This window comes from Callionymus lyra, chromosome 2 (assembly GCF_982586985.1).
Source record: "Callionymus lyra chromosome 2, fCalLyr1.hap1.1, whole genome shotgun sequence".
NCBI classification, from domain to species: domain Eukaryota; kingdom Metazoa; phylum Chordata; class Actinopteri; order Syngnathiformes; family Callionymidae; genus Callionymus; species Callionymus lyra.
This window is the reverse complement of record NC_141819.1, coordinates 36,636,372-36,659,767: the sequence shown is the minus strand read 5'-3', so window position 1 is coordinate 36,659,767 and position 23,396 is coordinate 36,636,372. Positions and strand designations below refer to the sequence as shown.

The window sequence follows — 23,396 nt, the reverse complement described above, 5'->3', positions numbered from 1 at the left end:
TCAAATAAAGGTTTGTTGTTCTGCTGGTACTGCTACAATGCCATAATCATAACACTTTATGTGTGTTTTTGGTTTCTTAAACAGTTTTTGCTCAAGTAAAAGCTTTGAAAACGCAAGGTAATCACATCAAAGTACGGTGGCCACCAAGGCCAAAAAAATTTCAGGTTAACAAGGATAAATGGATTGAGTGAGTCATCACGCTCCGGACAAAAATACTGATCTGGTATGAGTCACTGCTATGTGGGAAGCGGTCCGGACCGGCAGTACACACTGCACCGGATCTGTTGTAGAGCTACAGGACTTGAATTTCCAATTCTGGTCTTAATTGTGACCAGTCTCTGATTGATCAAAATTGTAATTTCCATCAATTAGAACTCTAAATTAAAAAATATTCAGATCCAAAACAAGGTAATCCACAAATAAACCTAATATTTTATTTTGAATAAAAAACATTTCAGAAACATAAAAGGCAAAACACCTTTTCTCCATGTTGCCTTCCACTCCTCTCCTCACAAGAAGGTCTCACAACAAACCAGATTTGTCTTGCGGCGTGCACCGGGCGAGTGATTCATCATCCTGGTGAACACACGTACAGAAATCACCGGGAGCTACGACTTCGTGACCAAACATTACTCTTTCAGGCAAACATGAACCAATGAGAGAAGGTTCATGTAAACAGAGCCGTTGTCGGTGGAACCATGTTGGCTCGTTGTCAGGGACTGTCATCCTTCAAGAATAAAAATCTGCTTTGAAAGATGTTCACGCTCAGAGAAAGCAGCTGCTGAAGTCGTGGAGAGAAGCTCTTTCGGACGTTACAGCTCAAGCCGTGAAGGTAATCTTCACATTCAGAGTGAATCAGACTAACAACTGTATTGTTGTGTCACCGTCACAGTTGAATTACTTTATTTACTTTTGAGAAAATGACACCAATTTTCTGGTTCGATTCCAGTCCCCTCGACTATGAATCACCCTATGGACATCTGAACCTCGTGCCATCATTTTCTTCTAGGAAAAACACTGATAATGACCAAACGGGGCTGTAATTGAGCTTTGTAGCAAATTGCAGTGGATAAACCGTACCACCATATAAACGTGTTTTTAACTTTATATCACAATAATATCACGTTCATACTTCATCGAATGCAATTTGAAAGTTTAATAAAAACAAACAAAATAACCTGAATTGTCAGGAGTTTTCTTCACATCCTTTTAGCATGAAGTAAAATCAAAATATTTCCCTTGTGTTCAAAGAGAAATGACTGTCACAACATTCAGCACACAAATATGAACACAAAAACATTTTAAATTACATATAAAAATACTTCATCATACTCTAAAAAGTAAACTAATACAGGAAATCCATTTGAACGGCAGAACACTGTGTTTCAGTGAAGCATATTTCAGTGCTCGCTCCACTCGAGTATGATTCAAAGGTGATTGCTGAGATGACAAATACACATTTGATTGCTGAACCTCCAGTACATTTCCAACAGCTCACTTCCTGTGTGATTCACAGCAGCCACGGCAACACATTCACGAAAACAGAGAATATTTGATTTATTTTTCATTGTTTAGCTTCTCCCATCACCGGTCAGCCTCCTCTTACTGAACCCATTCTCATCGTCCTCTAGTCACACTGATGTCATTCATGTCTTCCTTGACCCATGATCCGTAATAATCGTTTATAAACACCCTGCTGAGGGACCGCTTGGCTGCTTCCCCTGGCTCCTAGTCTTCCTGCTTCACTGTGACCATGTCTACGCTGGATGTTGGTTGTCATCAACAATGGATCGTGGATGTCAGTGAAAGCACAAACGAGCGTCTTGTGGGGCTTAAATCATTTTGCAGCTCAGCTGTAGTATGTAGATTAAGAAGATGAGACTTTAAAGAACAGAACGAAAATATCTTGTCGTTTAAAAAATGACCTTTTTATCCATGTCCGTGACCTGATATTGAATCGTCTGTTTTCTTCTATAAGAAAACACCTTGGATTTAAAATGTATCAAATCTTTTTTACTCGTGATTTATACTATCTGTGATAACATGTTCCTTATGTTAGAACTTATCTCGTAAAATATCCAAACAAGTACAATCAGGAACCAGTAACAAAGCTATACTTTATTGGTACCTTCGTCAAAACTTTTGATGGACACCCAGAACTAGTGTCTTCTTTCTGTCCTTATAATGTCTCAAAACTATTTTGAATTAAATAAAGTGAAACGTTTTGTTGCCAAAAGATTCATTTTAAAGACCAAAACTGATCTTGGATCTCTATTGTACTCATCAGACTTTTAATTTAAATATTTGAAATGCGCTTAAGCCCCACCCACTGAAAAAGAACATCCCTTTTTTCTGGTGATTAAATCCTATTTACCATAATCACACCCAATCTGCTGTGATAAGTCAAGCAGCGAGTTTTGTCACCGCGTGTCATCAGTCCCAGAAGTCTCCGACACCAAGGGACTCGTGCTTTAAACAAAGCTGGATTACAGCTGGCTGGAGGTGGAGAGAAGACCATTACTATGTCAAAATGGACTCTGCTCTTGTGACCTCTCGTTCGCTGAGATTTCAGACGGGCGAAAACTTTATAAAGTAATAACTTTTAATCTTCGTCATGATGAGGGACTTCTTGGAAAGGAAGACTTCAAATTTGAAACATGTGGGCGAGTCGGGAGATGTGGGTTTAGTTGCCCTTTAATGACTCTATTTTATACAGTTTCTGTTCCAGTTCTGGCCCACCAGGGCCACTAGACAACGGGTTAGGGAGCGCCGAGTGGATCAGGTCGACCATTTAAATCATTCTGCTGGGTTTCATTCCTTTTCTTTCCGTGTGTGCAGAAGATTAGCGGATGAATCATCAGGATAATCTTTGACTCATTAGTTCATATTAACCACTATTTATACATAGTCAAGCAGCGAATAAATAAATCCATGAACCAAAATGTTACGCTCTTATTGATCCTAATCACAAAAATTTGTTATTAAGAGAGGGAACAAATGAAGAGGGCGCTCAGCTGCAGCTAACACTTTAAAAACATATTAGTGTAACCTCGGGGAGGAGGCTGGCTGCTGCTAATAAGCCCAGGAATATGTGTGTATCTGAGTGAGGGTGTGTTCACAACACCCCAATTAGTCCCGGTGTTACTCGGGTGACGCCTGATGAAGGATATTAGGGCCGACAGGTGTGAAGACGAGAGACAGATTTGAGGCTCGGCAACAAACAGCAGCCTTCCATGGAAACCACAGAGGTTTCTGAGGCGATGCTCTCCAGTGGTTTGACAATGAGGCCTCCCCTGCTAATAGTAGTTACACCACATGTATAATTAATACAAGATTTGGTTCAGTGCAGCTACATTTTACTTCTGTAAACATCTGTACTTCAGATGCATTTTTGAATTAAATGTATTTCTCCTTTCTCCACTCTTTACTATTATGGCCTTCAAACCAAGTATTTAAGAGGATTTATATTGTCAAACTATTTTAATGACACCAACACTGCTCCACCGGGCGTCACTATTTTAGGTTGGAGTTACAGATGTTCCCAGAACGACAGAGGCACATTGCCACCGATCCTTAAGTATTTCTACATCTTTCTGTGTGTTTTCATAATATTTCTCGGCTTTATGTCTATCACTCTATGTTTAAATTCTACTGTATCACTCAGCCCACTGTATTTTGTGTCCGGATTGGGAGTGAACATCAGAGCACTGAGTTCTGTATCTTCATTGGTCAAGGTACTCTGGTATATAATGAGAGGAAAACAATTTTCTGTGGAAAAAGAAGAGGCGGGTGGGGCGGCAGCTCGATCAGAGGAGCGGTAATATAATTGTTCCAGACAGACCAGGATAAGAGACGGCCATTATTCTTTGTAACTTTATTTTTTGACTGATGGACAGAATGATGTAGGCAACAGCACACGCCAAAACACAGACATGCTGCTCTTGTTAAGCAACCAAACACAACTCTCAATCTTTAATCCGCCACCAACACACACTACCTGTGAAAAATCCTGAGGATAAAACTAAGCTATATAGTTATGATATCGTACATGGACATCTTCTGACTTCCTCACATGTTTCAAACTTTGGAAAGTTATTACTTTATAAAGTTCTACCCCGTCGGAAATCTTGGCGAAAAAGAGGTTACGGGAGTGGAGTCCATTGTGCCGTTATAATGGTCTTCACTCCTCCTCCAACCACCTGTAATCTCACACCCGATTTGTTTATACAACAAGTCCCTTGGAGGTGGAGACTTCCGGAATTGAGAACGCTGCGTGACAAACCTCTATGTTTCACCAATCACAGCTGGGTGGGCGTGGTCATGGTAAAATAGGTTTTAATATCCAGAAAAACCAAGTATTTTCAGTGGGCGGGGCTTAATTATGTAAATATTTAGAGAGTTATTAGAGAGTTTTGAATAAACAGACACATACTGATGAGGACAATAGAGGTCCAACACCTATTTAAGAGACACTAAAATAAACACATTCGTTTTAATAATTCCATGCTATCCAAACGGTGAAGGTGTTTGAGAGTATACATTTTGTGAGAATGTTGAAAATGTAAATAAGGGTTTCGTAAAGTTTTTAAAAACACTGCAAGGAGGGATTATGAAGCATTAACATGTATTTCACTAGTGTAAAATTAAACTGTGACTATTTGGCGGATTTCATTTATAAAGATTTTTTAGAAAGAAAGAAAGAAACACCCACTGTACTTTTATTTTCATCCTGGTTTCTTGGGCATTTTAACATTATCATTCCGCTCATGACACGTCAAGTTACAAATCAAGTCACATTTCCAGCCGATCTGTACAGTGGAAGTCGTCTTGACAGACACTCAGCTGACATGGGGGGAAAACTGGTCCCTGATCCAGTATCATATTTGAAGCTTCACCCAAAGGAGAGAAAAATTTGGAATAATTGGGATCTTGGATTCAAACGGAATATTAGAGCATGGACTTTGATGGCGAAAAAATCTAAACTGGCAACATAAAACTGCTGGTGTAGTACTCGCATCAAAGCTCAGGGCCATCAATTGTTCATGCTCACAGAGAAATCTCATTCAAAACCTTTTCATCAAAAGAGTTACGTGTAATGCCAAATAAGCTGCTCTGCTTCTAATGTAAATTAACGCACAGCCTCAATTCCACGACAGCCTAAAGTGCTTCAAACAAAAGACCAAATAAACAAACCCCCACAATGACCCAGAAACAAATGCGCGCACACACACCTCCGCACCACACTGTGTGCCATGGAAAGCCTAATTAATTTTTATTTAGTCAGTTGTTGACTTTTAAATATTCACAAGAACAAAACAGAAGTTCTCAACACAACAGCAGCCGTCACAACAATTCCTTGATCAAAATTAAATTCACATATAACTAGAGATTAAAATCTAAAAGTAAGATTGAAATCTCACAAGATCCCGGCAATGACTGAGGACGAGAGGATACGGTCCACTCTAGCAATTTCGAAAGCTGATGTTTGGACACATTTGGTTTCAAAACAAATGAAAGCAAGTAAAGAGTTGATGTGACACTAGAGTCAAGTACTCGAACAATACTACAGATTATCCTTGTTTCTACAGTATCACAATATATCGGGATATATTCTACCGTTGCCCCTGTATCATTCAGAATGCTATCATACCGTCAGAATCTTGCCGATACACACTCTTATTTGCAAAACCAATTATTGAACATTCCCAATTGAACCCATGGACACATTTAAAAACATAAGTGATTTGATTTAAATTAAATGCACAAATATCACCCAAGACTTTAATAGAAGATTATGACAAGTTTGGTGTTAAATTTAGCAAAGCCATGTGTAGTTAAAAAAGGCCTCATTAGATATGGAGCCACTTGATTTATATATATTTATACACTGTATCATTTCTTTAAAAATGCATTTAAATCTGATTTTTTTTTTTTGTATTTCCTGAACTGAAACACTAACTTACTTTTGGGCTCATCCATAGAGATTATCAGAATAAATAATCACTGTGGTTCTCAGAAGTCAAATATTGATTTAGAAAAGCGCTTACAGTTCACATACCCCAACCAAGCAGCTCATTTCAACCCATATTTCGAGTTTCACCCAATTTTATTTTTCTTAATGTGATCTTGTAGCCTAATTTAAGACATATTTTTAAATATGCATTTACATTTGATTTAAATTTAACCATTTTTCTTATAAGATTTATTAGTCAGACGACCAGGAAATACTTTTTTTTTTTTAAATAACATTTCAGTTGTATGTCTTGACATTTCCTCAGTTTCAAGCAGGACCTGTCGAGAAGGCGACAAGTGTGTCTGTCACGACTCATCTTGTGCTTCTAGAGCAGAACAAGAGTTCTGCCTGCGTGACTTGAAGGAGCTTCAGCAGCCTAATGGAGCAGAGATAACAAGTGTGAGTGTCTCCCCCGGCTCGCTGGGACTGATGTCTGAGACTCAAAGCAGGTGTGAGATGCCTGTTGTCGAAAAAACTCTTTTGTTCGTCGAGTCAGACTTTATTCTCAGCTTTATTACAAATATATTTTTTTTAAATCCCATATAATTATTATTATTATTTTTACAAAAGCAAGTTCCATGGAAATAAATAGTCTGCAGTCGGCAGGGTTTTCACCCAACCACTATAAAATACTGTGATTCAATTTGAAACAGCATAACTGAGTAGGTCCGAGTCCAAAATATACCCTGACACATCCATCTTCCACTGATGACTAAAACGGATTAAGCACTAACACCTCACAGCAAGAAGGTTGCTGGTTCACTTCCACGCTTGAGGCAACCTGCATCCTTTGAGAGTGGAGTTTTTATTCAGTCTTTCTTTCCCTTATGCTTGTGTGGATTTACTCTGAGAACTCTGGTTTCCTCCCACCGATTAAAAACGAAAATAATGTTTTTTGACCAGAGTTAAGTCTGGCCTGATCAAGCTCTGGACAAAAATAAGAAAATAAACGATCCGGTTTGAATGAAAGTCAGAACAGCCACAGTACACGTCTTGATTTGATGTGATCTGAAGCTCTTTTCTCGAACACAAGTTGAAGTATTTGATAAAAAGATCAATTCAGGGCACAGGAACCTAATAATATTTAATTACCCATGAAACACATTTCTTTGTTTCTAATTGCAAAAAACAAGACTAGCTGAAAAGGTGTCTTTTTATTGCCATGTATAGCAGCAACATTCTATCCCATCAAGTATTTTTGATAACCTCAATTGTAAACTTGCTGTGACTGGTGGTCACAGAGCCAAGGATTTCTGAGACAAGCTAAGACAGCTTTTCAGAAAAGGCAGCCACTGTTACCATGACACAAAGCTTAACTTGGAAACCCTGTGATTACACAGTAATGTAAAGAGAATGTATAAATATATAAGTCATATTTAAATATTTATTTGCTGCTAATGCTTTGGACCAACTGTAATGTTAAACAGACATTCCCATAAACACATTCATTCCTTGAGATTAGATTTTTCCATAAACCTTTACACATCACATGATCAAATGTCTTCCACTCATGAAGTAAACATTTATTCAAGGCTGAATTGTTACGCAAAAATATTTACAGTACCATCTGTCAATCTATTCTGAATCATCCAGCAATTCCTAAACTTCTCTAATCCCAGAGGTTTACAAACACAGATTCAAATGTTACTTTATTTTCATCGAAGACTTTCATTATGTGACAGAACCTTGACAGAAAGAAAGAGTGTGTGGAGGTGACAATGGTAGGTTCACTGGTTCAGTTAGATAGTTAGTCAGTTGTCCTTGAAACTATAATCCCTTTTCACATCTCTTCCCTGAAGATGGTTTAGATAACACTCAAGGGAAAAATGTAGTCGCGGGTGGACGATGGAAGGAAGCGTGACTATTTCTGATAGTTGTTTTTCAACAAGAGCTGGGTTAAGGTTATTTTAACCATTAATTGCATGTGTCAGACTCAAAGCTCAAAGGTTGCTAAACTACAAAATAATGCATGAAAATAGGTGAGAGACTGCAGTTAATTTCTATTCATTAAAATAATATATATATATATACAATGGATTGAGTAACACACTTGATGCAATGATAACTTTACAGGAAAACTGAACCTGTAACTTCCTGGGTTACGATATTTATTGCAGCCGAGTGAGCAGAAAAAAAACCCATTGTCATTTGTTCAGTTCAAAGATAATAAAATGCGGGTTCTTAGCGGCACACACTGCAAAGTAGCACATACATACCGGTAATACAAATCTGTAATTACCTTGATGCTGGTTAGTGACGCTCATGAGCTGCAGGTCATCATGAAGTAAAAAAAAAACACTTTGAAATACAATCGATGAAATCATGCTGCAGTTTTATTCTGTCAATGTGGACATTTAGCGATCAATAGCTATAAAACGATGTTCTTCTTTTTGTGTCATACTGTAGATATGAAACCACAGAAGCCCGAGAAAAGCCGTTAAATAAGGATTCTACGCACAGCTGGTGTTTGATGTTATTTCTGGGCTTCAAAAGAATTGACTGTTCGTCGAGTCATCAGTGCCTATAGAGAGCTTAGGGAGCTATGGTTTTGAATTTCATTCTAAATTCTTAGGGCTGATAATCGTTTTTTTGTATTTCTCTTACACTTCATCGGTCCAATTATTACTTAAAATCGTGCGACATGTCACATGTCAGTGCCAATATAAACCCACCAAAGACCTTTTCACTTATGTGCAGTTCTTCATGTACTTTTTCTTTGTCTCTATAATTTTCACGTCAGCGTTCTCTGACATTACTCATTTACGTACTTTCCTGGCAGACCACCTTTTCTTTGGCTTTGGTGCCTTTGTTATGATCCATCGTCTGTTAAACATCTTAAGACTTTCTTATCCGTGCAGGCTTTTCCCGGATTTTCTGGGACACCTGTGTTTTTCTTGGTGTTATCTTTATCTTTTTAGTATATATTTTTGGAGTATTTTTTTGATTGTTTAAGTGCTTTGTGACCCTGGTCTAAAAAAGCGCTTTATAAGTATAAATTACTTACATATGGTATGAAGAAAATGAAACAGGAAGTGAGTTACTATTGCACAAGAATCAAACATAATAAACTTTCGAACCATCTTATTTTAACTGAAGCTTGTCTTGAAACTGACTTTCAAGATAAATTTGGATTATCTTGATCAAACATTTAGATACATTTGTAGTTTCAAGATACAATTGGATGAAGAGCTGGCGATTTGACGGAACATCTATCTAAGGACATAATTTTCCCAATTACAGAAATCATTAGTGCGAGACCTGGAAAAAGGTGGAAAGAAAATTCTTACCTTTTCCCTCGCTTTGATACTCAGGCACAGGAATTCTTACTTATTGACTTGACACCCTAGCTGAGCCAAAATCGTCTAATGAAAGAGGTGAAGAAATGTGTTCCCTGGGTAATTACATTTTATTAAAGAAGAGGCGATCTACAATCTCTTTCCACGTGGAAATGAAGTTTCCTGAAAAATAACCGAGACAGGCATTCTTTTTAGGGCAAAAGATGCTCTCATGGGGTTCAGCATTACAGCACCATGGACCGCATTTACCAGCATGACGTGATACTGAAGTTAAAAAATGTGAACACCAGACGACACAGTGATGCGTGTGCGGGGCCAGGTATCAAATATTATCAATACCTGTATTGATACTATACTTTTCCTTAAAATATCGCTTATTTTTGTTAATACTAATTTCATATGATAAATTCTAACAATTTTCCAGCTTTGTTATATTTTTATTTTTTTTGAAAAATCCACACATTATCAATTTTTGGTCACATGTTGGCCCTGAAAGACGAAGGATGTTTTGTCTTGTACTAATGAAGAATTTTGGTTGGTGCCACAAAAGAGCCAAAGTTTAACGCCCTGCCCTATGTATGCACGGAGGGAATATTTAACTTAAAATCAGTCACGCGGTTATAGATGTCGCAATACTTAATGTACGTTCTATCGGGAGAGAAAGATGAAGGCTCGTGCCTGGAGGCAGTCAGTGAGGCAGTGGGTGTTCCTGGTGAGTTTTGATTGAGCAAGCTTTTATGATAACTAGCAAATATTAAATAGTTTATAAGTCTACTTAAGAGATACTGCACTGCACTTGAAACTGCAACGCACTTGCAAAAACGGGGGCCCTGCTTTCCCTTCGAGTTCTCTAATGGATCTGCATGACTTCTATTTTCAACACGGCGAAAAAAGAACTCTACGCAATGTGCCACGATGACTTTCTATCAAGCAAACACATGAGGGGCTTCACTTCCAGGCATCAACATGTGTTTGGTGTGAACCTCCTTTGAGAGGCTTTGAGGCCACAAACTGAAATATGTACACCTCTTTCAAATCATTTGTTTTAAGGGTCTTCGGGTCACCTTGACCCAGAGGCCGCACAAGAATTGAGAATAGTTTAATAAGGTGTAATCCCAGAATATTCAAGATAACTGAAGATGGAGGAAGAAGTGCAGGAACTGAACCTCACCAGGACATTGAGGCATGCAGGCAGGATCGTAGCTGACCCCTCTCACCCGGAACACCCACTGTTCCCTCTGCTTCCGTTCGGCAGGAGACTCAAAACAATGGGGCACCGGGAACATCACGATTCAAGAATACTTTCTACCTCGTCTGCTGTCTGGATCATGAATATTGTTTAATAACATGTAATGTATTTTAATTATTTTAATGTATTATTCATTATCTATTTACATGTTATTTTATGGTGATATATCTCAATTTATTTGAATGCATTTTATTTTAATAATCTTTTTATTTAATTAATATTATTTATTTATATATTCATTACTGACACCACAAAGGAAATTGTTTAGACTTTTGTAACAGTTTATTTTCGTGTCTAAACAAGTAGGAGCTGTCTCACCTGCAGTTGATAGAAATCTCTGCAGTGAGAATTCTGAGCCGCTCTAGTAGAAGAACTCACATTTTCTGACTTTCAGATCTATTCATGGTCAGACTCCTCCTTACATCAGTGATCTGATCCAGACTTACACCCCAGCTTAGGCTCTGAGGTCTGTGGATCAGAATCTACTGATGAAGACGGTTCAGGACCGTTGCTCCTAAGCTTTGGAACGATCTTCCTCTCTCTCTGTGTTTTATGATCTACTGACTCCTTCAAGAAACATCTTAAGACATTTTTATTTGTGCAGGCTTTTCCCTGATTTTCTGGGTCTCCTGTGTTTGTTTTATGTGTCTTACTCTTTTAAAGTATATATTTTAACTGTGTATTGTTTTTGATTGTTAAATCGCTTTGTGACCCTGGTCTAAAAAGGTACTTTAGAAATAACCATTACTTACTTATTTACTTACTACACAACACATTTCTTTGTTATGTTTACAACGCTGGTAATAAAAAGTTTCTGATTTTGATTCTAAGGATCTTTATTTTACCGTCTTTATGCGTATATGCGTCCTATAGATGGCTGTTTCACTGCTGCCATTAGAAAGCAAAGTGTAGCACACGTTATTTTCACACTGTGTGCATATTCGACACAGGATTATGCTCATGTGATCAAACCACTCTTGACCCGAGCGTTCTGGACTGGCATCGCAGTTAATCCTCGCTCGCTGCCATTCAGGAAAATAAAATTACTTTGACAGGCACATACCTCACTTTCAACCCAGCTTTTCTATGAACCCGTAAACACACGATATTTGCTCTAATTTACCATTTGAAGACATGGATTGCAGTAGGCTTGATTTGGAGAGACACATTTGGAGACAGCATGCACAACATAGGACCGAGGAAAACACTAAAATGGTAGCATGAAATGCTGCTAGAGTGGTGTTAAAAAAAACATTAAAGAGAGAAAAGAGTCAGTTGATTTGTGCTCCAAACACTACTACTGGACCGCTGACCCAGATCCATAAGTCCATATCTGTGTAGTTTGATGATAACATCAGATATAAAAGCGTTTTGAAGCCTTTAATAGCTCTCACTTACTGAAGCTGATCCAAGTCTAACTATGATCCAAACTATTCTATCACTTGTCAGCCTCCACCTCTTACCCCATCGTCATCATCCTGGTACTCACATCATTATGTCCTTATTTACCACTATCCACTATTCTCCTTTGGTGTCATCTCTCTTTCACCTTGGTTCTTCTCCATGTCATCCCTATCCTTGGCTTAACATTCCCCTCAAAACACAAATGTGTCATTTTCTCATAGAGAGCAGCCACGGTGTCCTTCTTCAGCACCTTTTTAACGAGTAATGGCCTTCTCCTCTCCTCAGGAGGTGACAGGAGTTGAATGCACATCACGTTCTTTAGCCCAAACTATCTTTATCATCTTCCCTGCAAGTCAAGAAGCAATGATCTCCGATATGTGCTGTGTCGTCTTCAGCTGCATTCACAGAGCAAATGAGTCATTTCTCAATGATATGACTGAAAAATGTATGGACTATTGTGCGATTTTATTCATTACATCTTTTCAGTGACAGCAATATTGGGTGATAACAAAGCTTCTCTTTCAAACATACATACCCTCACGGACATGTGTTGAAAGTAGAATATGATTCCGCGATAAGTGGCTCCATATCCAGTAGGGTAATTTAACTCTTTGAAAACGCTGTGTTCAACGACTAATGACAGGAATGACGTGTTCCAGAGAAAATTGGCTTTCAAACACACAGATGACAAACGCAGAAGCCGGACAATGGCATGTAATTTCAGTCTGACCCAACAGATAAAACATCCCTCCGAAAGGAGAAGCGTGTTCTCGTCTTCGTTCCTGCAATTACGCCTCAGAGATGACCCTTTGCGCTCTGTTCTTTTCTGTCAAAAACAAATCTTCCCTCCCGCTTGTTTGCACATTAATTCCACTTGCTATCTTCAAGCTAGTGATGTTTACACAGAAGACATACGTGAACGGAGATGTGGGGATGTGTCTGAGTTACAATGTAAGATTCTTCCTAGATCCTCTTTTGGATTAAGACGGACGAACAGGTTTGTGTTACAGATTTTAACAGAAAAAAACGGACATATTTCCACTGTGACAGACTTGTATGCAATATGTTCTGTGTGTATTATTTTGGACGTTGAATGTCTAAAAAAACGTCCTCATGAAATACAAAACTGTGAAAAATGTGAGTGTTTTAACATTTCAGTGCCCCTATAGTTTTTATGGATTTTCTGCATTTCCACATATCACAGAAACCCACATACAGTGCTGTTAAAAAAATATTTCCCCACTTATATCACCTCTTTTTCTGCTTTTTTAAATGATTATTTCATTTATTAAAGGGAAATTTTAGCCCAATCAACCTGGCCTTATGTGAAAAAGTAATTCCAGCCCTTGTTAAATGATGAACTAACTGTGATTAACCACATTCTTTGTTCAATTGTACCCGCCACACCCAATCCCAGTTACTGCCAGACTTATACAAGTCAAGAAATCAAACAGAACCTGTCTGACAAACTGGCTAGAACATCTCAGAAAGCCACACATCATGCCGTGATCAAAGGAAAGAACATATGAGAAAAAAAGATAATTGACATCCATCAGTGTTGAAAGAGGTACAAAACATTTTCTGAGGCTTCGGGACTACAATGTACCACTGTAAGAGCCATTTTACACAAAAGAAGAAAACAGGGAAAAGTGGTAAACCTTTCCTGGAGTAGGTGACTCAAAAGCACAACGACGAGACATCCAGGAGGTCACAAAAGAACCCAGAACAACATCAGGAACTGCAGGCTCACTTGCCTCAGTTGAGGTCAGTCTCATGATTCGACCATAAGAAGGAGACCTATGGTCCATGGTACAGTTCCAAAGCGAAAACCAGTTCTGTCCAAAAAGAAGTTAAAGGCTTGTCTCACATTTTCCCTAAACTTGTTGCCGCAAAGGGTCAGCAAGTAACATTTAAACTACTGCAGTGCAATGAATCTAAAGTTAGTGGCAAGTCAAAATGGTGGATCTGACAGGGAGAATTGGGGGTTTATCTAATGTGAAAGTAAGAAATAAGCAACAAGGACCCCATCGCTTCAAACCCCAGCGAATCCTTAGCTCACATGCCGTAACTTGTCTGTGAAGCATCAGTAAAGGAGCCTCCACACTTACTTTACCTATAGATGTGTTGATTCCAATGCAAACACCATGTTTGGTGTGAACCTTCAGGGAATAGAGAAGATGTTGCCTTGGTTTCTGTCTTCTATTAGTACTTGTACTGTTGTTGAATGAACCATGCTTCAATGATTACAGTACAACCAACAAGCACGTGTTACATACAGCAATGTGAACTCTGAAAGCACTTTGAAAAGATCAACCAATGCTGAAGGCTGCTTGAGTTTGCAGATGTCGTCAGAAGGAAAGAGGAAACATCTTGTGCATTTCCCTGCTGTTGAAAACAGATGTTGTGACATGGGAAACTGGTCCTCTTGCGTGGTTTGTAAATCCAACCTTGTGCTCAACCTAGTGTCAAAGAAACACACTTTTCTTTTACTGAATACAGAACTGAACTATGTCTACTTTGTGACTTTATGATAATGTTTATTACCGAAAGCGAGTTGTGATGAATTAACATTCACTACATCCTTATGTATTAAAATGTTTGGTTTTATTTCTGAAGAATATTTGTTTTTCACTTAAGTCATATCATGTCATATTGACATGACTCTGGACGAAGTCGTCACTGCTTTCATTTTTTTTTTTTTAATTGTCAAAACAACTGTAAACTCTCATTCTCAGTCATCGCTGGGGTTTCGCAGGATTTTACTGTTCCGCAAAAGGTTGTAATGACTGCTACTGAAGTAAAATTGTAACAGAAAAATAAAAATAGGCCTTGAATATGTTCATGTTAATTGTAAATAAAGTAATCGATACAGTGCTGTTGAATATCAATACAGTAAATGTGAAAAATAAAAGGAGATATTCAAGTATACAGATACTTTCTTACAATCTTTTTCAGTTTAGAACAAACTTCTTCATTGATTTTATTCTTTTCTAAGAACTTTCCAGACTAATTATTGACGTGCGCTTTCTCTGCTCGTAAAATGTGAAACTTTCAGTGAGAAACTTTCTACCACAATTATTTAAATTCAGAGCCAGAATTTATTCAATTCAGTAAATGTGACGGAAAATAAAACCCAGAATAAATAAATGTTTTCTTCTGATTTGTTGGATTAGCTGGTTATATAAAAGCACTCAAGATAAAGCTTTTGTCATCCAGCAATGAAGCAAATGCGACTTATTGTGTGTTTGCGCTTCAACTTTCTTCGTCTCTTGTTTCCATTTGTGCGTTTGACAAAAAGGAACTCAAAGAACGAGAGAGACAACCTTTTATGTGCCGCCTCCCTCATGAGAACACTCAAGTAATCAATAAGAGAATTACAATAACAGGGTGACAGGATGACAGTGTTTGGCAGGGTGTCTATTGATTGACTGTCAGCGTCTGTGTCTTTGCTCTACCTCGAAATAAAAGCTGATTTACAGTCCAGCGGCTCTCAATCCAACATATGTAGCCCGGAGGTGTGAAAACCTCACAAACAGATGCCGTCTTTTATTGTGAATCCAGTGGGAGTTTTCTACTGTGGATCTGATCTTCTGTTGAAGATGTTCGTTTGCCAAAAATGTTAAGTTCCGATGTCATGAATCTATTTGCTGCATTCTCTTCTCTACTTTAAATGCAGACTTGTATGACTCATACATACTAATTCAGTTTCATATTGAATTTGAAGATTGTTCCTGTTTTCTACTTATTAAATTACATCGTTGTTTTTAATGCTGCTTTTTTTTAGATGGTTTCCTGTTTACCTTCCTTTGTTGCTTTTAAACAAGTGGTTCGGGCTGGGATTTGTATCGTGATTTGGTAGAGTGAGATATGTACTCTTTTTGTTTGTGTATTTGTACTTCCTTCAATCTGGTTCTCTATTAGACACACAAAGTTATTATTATATATTACATTAGCAACTTACCTCAGCCAGATTTGATTTTTATCATAGATCTTTTGTATACAATTAACTTTGTATTACATAAAATAATTTGATTTTTCTTAAGTGTTAACTAACGTCAAAATATTGAAGGTGTTTGTTCATTTTTGTTTTGCGATTAAACTTGCAGCTGCTTGAGATTCGGGAGATGACTAGGGATGAGAGGATATAACCGGCTCCAGCTGCTAATGCTGATTTTGGGGCATATTTTGGCCTTTATTTTATTTATTTAACCAAAAGAAAGTGGAAGGATCACAAGATTTCACTTAAATTCATTGTCCCCTAAAATCGTTCCGAAAATTTTGCAAACGTATCGAAATCTAACATATCGTATTGTGCGCTGAATATATTCAACGGAATTACAGAATATTGCGGGGTGAACATGATATCGAATTGTTAGATTAGTGTATGGCTACATAAATGTTCTCCGTTAGTTTTATTTTGTTAGATAATTTTATGCTGTGTTTGAGCTGGAAACTATCAATCATCAGCATCTGGCAATCCTGACGGCCTTTGTGACGTCTGAGAATGAATCCAGCTCCTTTAAAAATGTTTCGGATCCATTTCTGAGATTGCTTTATTTTAATCTGAAACATAGTTTAATCGTCTACTTCCTGGTTACTTGTTAAACTAAAAATGTTCATGGCTCTTAGGGAAGTGAATTGCCGATTTAGCAGCACCATTGGGTTTAAATTAAAGAAAATCTTAACAACCTCGTGGATTAAACGCCCCCACACCGATGCCGAGAAGAAAAACAACTACAAAATTAAAAGCATTTTCAGGTCCGTCATAATCCCAATCCCAACAAGGCCTTGATGTATTACTGTACACTAGTGGCTCTGCCCTGTTTTCGGATCAGTGGTTCTTCACATTTAACACGGTTGGTAAGACAACAAATCGATAGACTTGGATATTTGGGGGGAGCGATGGTGTGGAAGAAAGATGTGGGTATACAGCTCCTTCAATCAGGGAGAGGAAAATAAAACAGAGGCAGAAGGAGTCACGAAATCAAGTCCCACAACATAAAGAAGAGAAGACAAGCAAAGGGGTTGAAAGGTCAAGAGAGGCTTAGAGACAGGATTGATAGATGGATTGATTTTCTTTTGCTCACGTAAACCTGGATAACTCCAGTTTGGAACCATCAGGGCAGGGAGTCCCTGTGCTACAGGTTCCCCGGGCCAGGAATTCCCGTTGCACTAATCTCCAGATCATGAAGCGAAGATATTTTCAGCCCACTGAGCTCCTTCTGGCACTTTTCTTTCCACATTTGAAATGTAGATGCATGATTATATAAAAGAAGACAGTTGAAGGAAAACATGAGCAGCAATCCGATTATTCATATCATAAAGGAAAGGTTTAAACTGATGGATAATAAAATCTGGTATAAATCTGGATTTAAAACAATAGAATGGATCCAGTCAAGCAATTCAATTCAAGTTAATTCCAGAAAAAGCTGGAATTCTAGATTTAAACAAATATTTTACTGAAATACTCATATTTAAATATGTAAAAAGCTGTGTTATTACAGGATTATTGGGAAAGTTTTTCATATATATAAACAATTTTAATCTGTATTTAGCAAGAAAGGCAATAGACTCTAGTTTTTTTAATCATCAGACCAGCCCAAATTGTGTTACTAAGGTTCAGAAGATTAATAAACGATACAAAACAAAAAAAAAATTGTTATGTACATTTGATAATAAAAACTTGGAACCAAAATTGTTAAGTGTGTGTATTGGCAAGACTAAAAAAAAAAGTATCACTATACAGGGTAACGATACAATATATTGCAATACTGATAGAACAAGTATATATTTGTAGTATTGTCCAAGTACTTGAGTCTTGTTGAATCTACAGACCACATGACTTGCGGTTGTAACTGCTTTCACTTGTTTTGAAACCAAAAATGTCCAAACATCAGATTTAAAAGCTGCTGGAGTCAAATGTATCCTCTCGTCCTCAGGCATCGCAGGGATCACACAGGATGTCATTGATCCTTTAAGTGCAAAGGACATAATAACTGCTGCCATCTAGCGAAACAGAAGTTTAATACACAAAAATCAATAAACAAAGTGAATTTTTACATGTCAACTGAAAATGGGAAATCATTTGAAAGCCAAAAAGTTGTATCTCATCAGGGTGAACAGGAGGAGGCTCAGCACACAGACATGTGCTGTTGGAGGAAGGAGGAGAAAATGTGTGGCTTCTAATAGTTTGTGATCCATTATTATGAAAAGCCAGCACTTAGTAACAGCGGGAGATGTTCAGGCCGAGTGTGTGAAGTTTCTCCGCCAGGGTGTTTTAGAAGATGTCATTGAAACTTAAAGTAGATGCCAAAAGAACAAGTGGACATAGCAGGCTCTACTCTCCAGGTGAGAGTTTCTGTGGAGCAGTATACACAAATAAATGGAATCCACAATGACGCATTTATGGCCTTTCAAGGTTGTCCTGGAGCAACACAGCGCACATGTTTGACAAATTTATGATATAAATCTGTCAGTTCTGACAAGTATTGAACCTGTTTTGAAGACGTTATTTAAACACATGTATATTCGAGGACAAGAGCACTTGAAGAGTGAGTTGGTTACCTTGGTATCCTTTCAAATCATTTTCCATGGTATGAGGGATCGAACATTGCCGTTGATGAAATCCTTGAACAAAACTTGAATTCCTAATTAAATATTAACTCATCTGACGAGCAGTGAAAAAACAACTTTAAAACCTTCAGCCTGGAGCCAAGTTAACAATGTTTTGTCATGAAATAAGGAGAAGCTCTGTAAGCTATTTGAGCAGTAATAATTACAGTTCATTAAATAAAGGGGTTGTGGGTAAAAGTTCCCTAAATAAGAGACAACTTTATCCATCTGCTGATGTAAAAATAGCAACATGACAAGGGAAGATTTTGTTGAGCGACAATATCAAAAGATTTATTTCTTCGATGGCGGCCCTAGTGAATTCCAGGCGGCCTCCATGCTGCCAGATAGTGCCTCGTCCTGAGCTAATGAGCACTTTGGAGAAAAGGTAGAGAGACAACAACGCCGCTAGAAATATGACTCTGACAGGACTGATCTGAATCAATGCCCATTAAGGTGATGCGCAGGTTATTTCAGACTCACTAAGAGGAATATTCCCTCCCATTACTGCCCCATTTTCCACTGCTTATACCAAGCACAGACCAAGGATTTGCTCTGGTTCTTTCCGTCTTCATCTTGAGGGGGGAGTTGAGATAAATATTTTTCTCAAACCATCACAAGGATTCAAACTTCTAACCAGTGATTTTACTCCTTAATTAATGTCTGTAGGTGAGTGTGTGTGTCAGCAGGTTACATGTGATGGACTTGTGAACTGCCCAGGGTGTCCCTACCTCTCGCCCCAGGTAACTGGGAATGCAGGGGCTACAATGCGGTTCAGTAAAACTAGTAAAGGCGAAATGAAGCTTCACTTGGGGTTTGATTTGGGGTCAAGACGTTCGGGACGGTGTCAGATCTTTGTGAAACAGTAACCTCATTTTTAAAGCGCAGTCTGTGTAGCTATCAGTTTCAAAATGATGTGGAGGTTTCAGGTAGATAATCGTACCAATGCAATGATTTAACCTGAAAATAAAGATACCTCGTTATTATCAGCCATCTTACCTTTGTTAGGACGCAATGTCACACAAAATGTTGAAAGTTTATCATTTTTATTTAAACATCATTACTTTTCTCCCATAGTTTTTGGAGAAAAAGAACTGCTAGATTGTCAAATGAAAATCTAAAAACATTTCACCAATTGAATGAAATAAAATTTTACTACACATGAAAGATTTTTAATTTAAAAAAAGTAAAGAAAACCCAACTCTCCTGACTTACTCTCATGTTTCAAATGTTGAACTTTTTCTCTCCAAGATGTAGTAAGTCTCGCATCATGATGATGTTTAAAAGATAATACTTGCAATAGCTGTTATCGCGTTCTGCTTTCTTTATACAATAAGTCCCTTCCGGGATTGATGACGCGTGGTGACAAACCTCTACGTTTGAACAATTGCAACAGAGTGGGTGTGGTTATGGTAAACAAGATGTAACCTACATAAAAACCAAGCATTTTCAGTGATCATTTTCTAATGTGAATATTTCAATGAAAATAGAGTTTTGTACAAACAGACACATACTGATGATACAATAGAGGTCAAACATCTATTTAAGACACACTTAAATCAACACATTAGTTGCCCATAATAATAATAGTTTTGACTTGCATTTATTTTTCATTTTTTCCTATTATGATATTAAACATCAGGTTTAGATTAAAAAGTCTTGCTATGTATGCTTTATAGTGAATGGCTAGAAATACACGTATTCATATAATTTGATCTGTGTATAGCTGAAATGCAATTTTTGGTATTTTCCTTCTGAATTTGTCATAACAAACATCTGGAGTGGTTCTGAAACATTTTTGTTTGGCCTGTTGTTTGTAGATATTCTTAGTAAATGCCGACACGAGTTGTAACTATGCAACATTCAGATCAGTCTATCGAATTAAAAATCCATACTAAGCGCTTTTTTCTTCTTTTTTGGTCAGCTGTTGGTTTAAATTGGAATGAAAACAAACGTATTCATATTGTGACATTTGTGTTATTTATGGTTTGGATCATGTGAGGCTTGTAAATGAACACACATGTGCAGCGATCCATTAGTAAATTGCCAACATTCTAAAGCTAAAGGTTAAAACTCCCACAAACTCCACACGAGGACATCCTTACAAGAACCAGCTGACCTCAAGCTGAAGCAGAGTCTCTAGAGGACAACACCATTACTAAAATAGATGTCAGCTCACAAAACTGGTGCCAGAGAATCACCTCTGCATATCCTCCATTTTGTACATGTACCACCTTAAATTCAATTATATGGGAACATAAATATCCTATATGTGATGTTTTTAAATCGACTCTGGTTTTCATGCTAGCCACCATGCAGTAGTATGTGATCCCTCTGCTCCGCCGTCATGTGGTCAGCATAAAGGTAGAGATAAGATTCAGTCTTGAAATATACTCATCGGTCTTTAACGCAAAGTTGGCATCGCAGTCAGTCTGCTACAAATCGTAGTATTATTTATAATTATAATTAATTAAATTAATAAATATAAATTAATTATAATTATATCTTGATGTATGAGGCGGTTCAACAGTGAACATTAAGAGTGAAAAAATATATATATACATTTACCGGATTTTAAACTGGACTCTGAAATACACTCGATTCTTATGAACGAAAAACAAAAGCGAAAAAGACATCCTCGATGAAATCAAATACAAAACAACCATGAACCTTCCATGATGGCCAAGACTCTCAAAAAAGACGTTTTTCCGCTGATCTAAAACATCTGAATGAAATAAACAATAACATAAATGACAGAAGAAAGAATGACGCAATGTTTTTACTTTTTTTGATATTAGCGTTATCAGGTGCATTCACCATATTCAGCCAGTGGGAGTTTTGTAATTCCATAAATGTCAAGATAAAATAAGACTTCATCCGCTCCCGTCGAAGAGGATGGCAGTGCAGGATGGTGGAGGCTACACCAAGAATCTTACCACTATATATGTTTTTATTATCCTTGGAAATATGCAAAGTGTGAGGAGTTAAAATAACAACTGTTGTGAATTTGAGGAAACCTTTTCAAATATTGCTAAAAGGTTTTTACAGTTTAGGTTCTTTAGATGTTAGAAGTATTGAAATGTGTTCTTCACATTTGAAACGTAACAGAATACATGTCGTACTCACGTCACATAACCAGTTCACCCAGTAAATTAACCTGACACTTTTCCATTCAAATGACTTTGACTTTGAACTATTGTACGTTGTGTTTGTCTTTTGTTCAGGACTGACCGGATCATTTTACTCTTCCACGGTCTCGTGGGATGAGATGAACAAACGTTAAGAGGTTTCTGCCCAAAACAACCTTTAATACAAACATCTTCAAATTGTACTCGGTTGAAATATTTAGAATGATTGCTTTTCATTTGTAAAAGAAAATGATATCAAGTGACCCTTAAGCAAGAATTTATACTTGCTTTTTAATGTTTTATTCATAAATAATAATAATAATAATTCATTTAATTTTCGTTTTGTTTTCTGTGTCTAAATATGGTTTATAGGAGTAACAGTAGAGTTAATTCTTAAAGTGTAACTTTAAACAGGCTTTGAAAGTAAACAAAATATATCATAAACACCGGCGATATAAGAATTACTGATAGACTAAAACATTGAGCCATTTTTTACTTAATTTTACTACCATATTGATATTCAACAGAACTGTAATCAATTGTAAAATATTTTCTTTCAAATTAGATTTTATTACTATTATAGTTATTGTATATTCTATATATAAGTGTTTATGAAATAATGTTATATAATGTCTATGTTGCGAATACATTTACAGCCACTGAATGACTGTGGACGAGAGGATACAGTCGACTTCAGCAGCTTTTAAAGATGATGTTTGGATACATTTTGGTTTCAAAACAAATGAAAACAGTTCATGTGGTCTGTAACACCAGAGTCAAGTACTCGGACAATACTACAAAAATATCCTACGGTATCACAATATAGCACAATGATTAGTACTATACACACAATACAGTATTGTTCAGTATCAAACGGCACTGGCATCCATGGGTTCAAAGGTGAAAGGCTCCACCAGCTGCTGTCAATAAAAGACATGAACTTGTATCTGTGACAGGAGCAGTCCAAACCCCGCGGGAACCATCGAGTCAAAAATCAATCCTCTCTTCAACTACTCGGTGTCACTCGATCACTGGACCAACAAAAGAGAATGTTTACCTTGTTTCTCATCCACACGTGGGGACAAAGGGAATCCTTGACGTCGCGTGATTCCCCCCCACGAGATAAAAAACAAAAAAAGAGCCGTTACATCCAAAACAAGGTTCTTTAAATCTCCAGCAACATCCTCCTGGTCCTCCTCACGAGCGAGCTTCTGGTCCGGTGGTTCGCTCACAGATGTCAACTCTGAGTGGATGTAGGACGAGAGAGAAGCCGCTCCCGGGCTCGTCTGCTCACTCAGGACCGCTGTCAGGACTGAGGGGCTCCTCGCTCGGATGATGGGAGCCTGAGAAAGTCGGTGTCCCCCTCCGGGAGCCCCGCCCACCATCCGGAAGAGCAGGCGCCAGGACCAATCAGAGGCAGGAAGAGAGGGAACGCTCCTCCTCCTTCTTCTTCCTGTCGAAGTCTGTAGTGGGACCATTGAGAGACTCAAGAAAATATTGAATAAAGATTATACTAGAACAAATACTTATATACATCACTTTTAAACGAGCTTATATATAGCGTAGTGAACAATTTAATTTCTTAAATAATTTTCCACTTGATTTTTTAAAAAATATATATATTTATTAATATGTATTATTATTTTATTTATTTGGACATGTGTATGCTATATAACCTATTTGATATAAACAATACA

The 23,396-nt window shown here is 37.6% G+C and overlaps 1 protein-coding gene across 1 annotated transcript in view; it reads right to left on the bottom strand.

Annotated features, from left to right (window-relative positions):
• Positions 1–22,958, bottom strand: part of pde4ba (phosphodiesterase 4B, cAMP-specific a) — a 162,329-nt gene extending 139,371 nt beyond the window's left edge. Inside the window, exon 1 of the mRNA XM_087784941.1 lies at positions 22,757–22,958. The gene's annotated coding sequence lies outside the window, so the exon portion shown is untranslated. The remainder of the gene's footprint in view (positions 1–22,756) is intronic.
• Between the last annotated feature and the right edge of the window lie 438 nt (positions 22,959–23,396).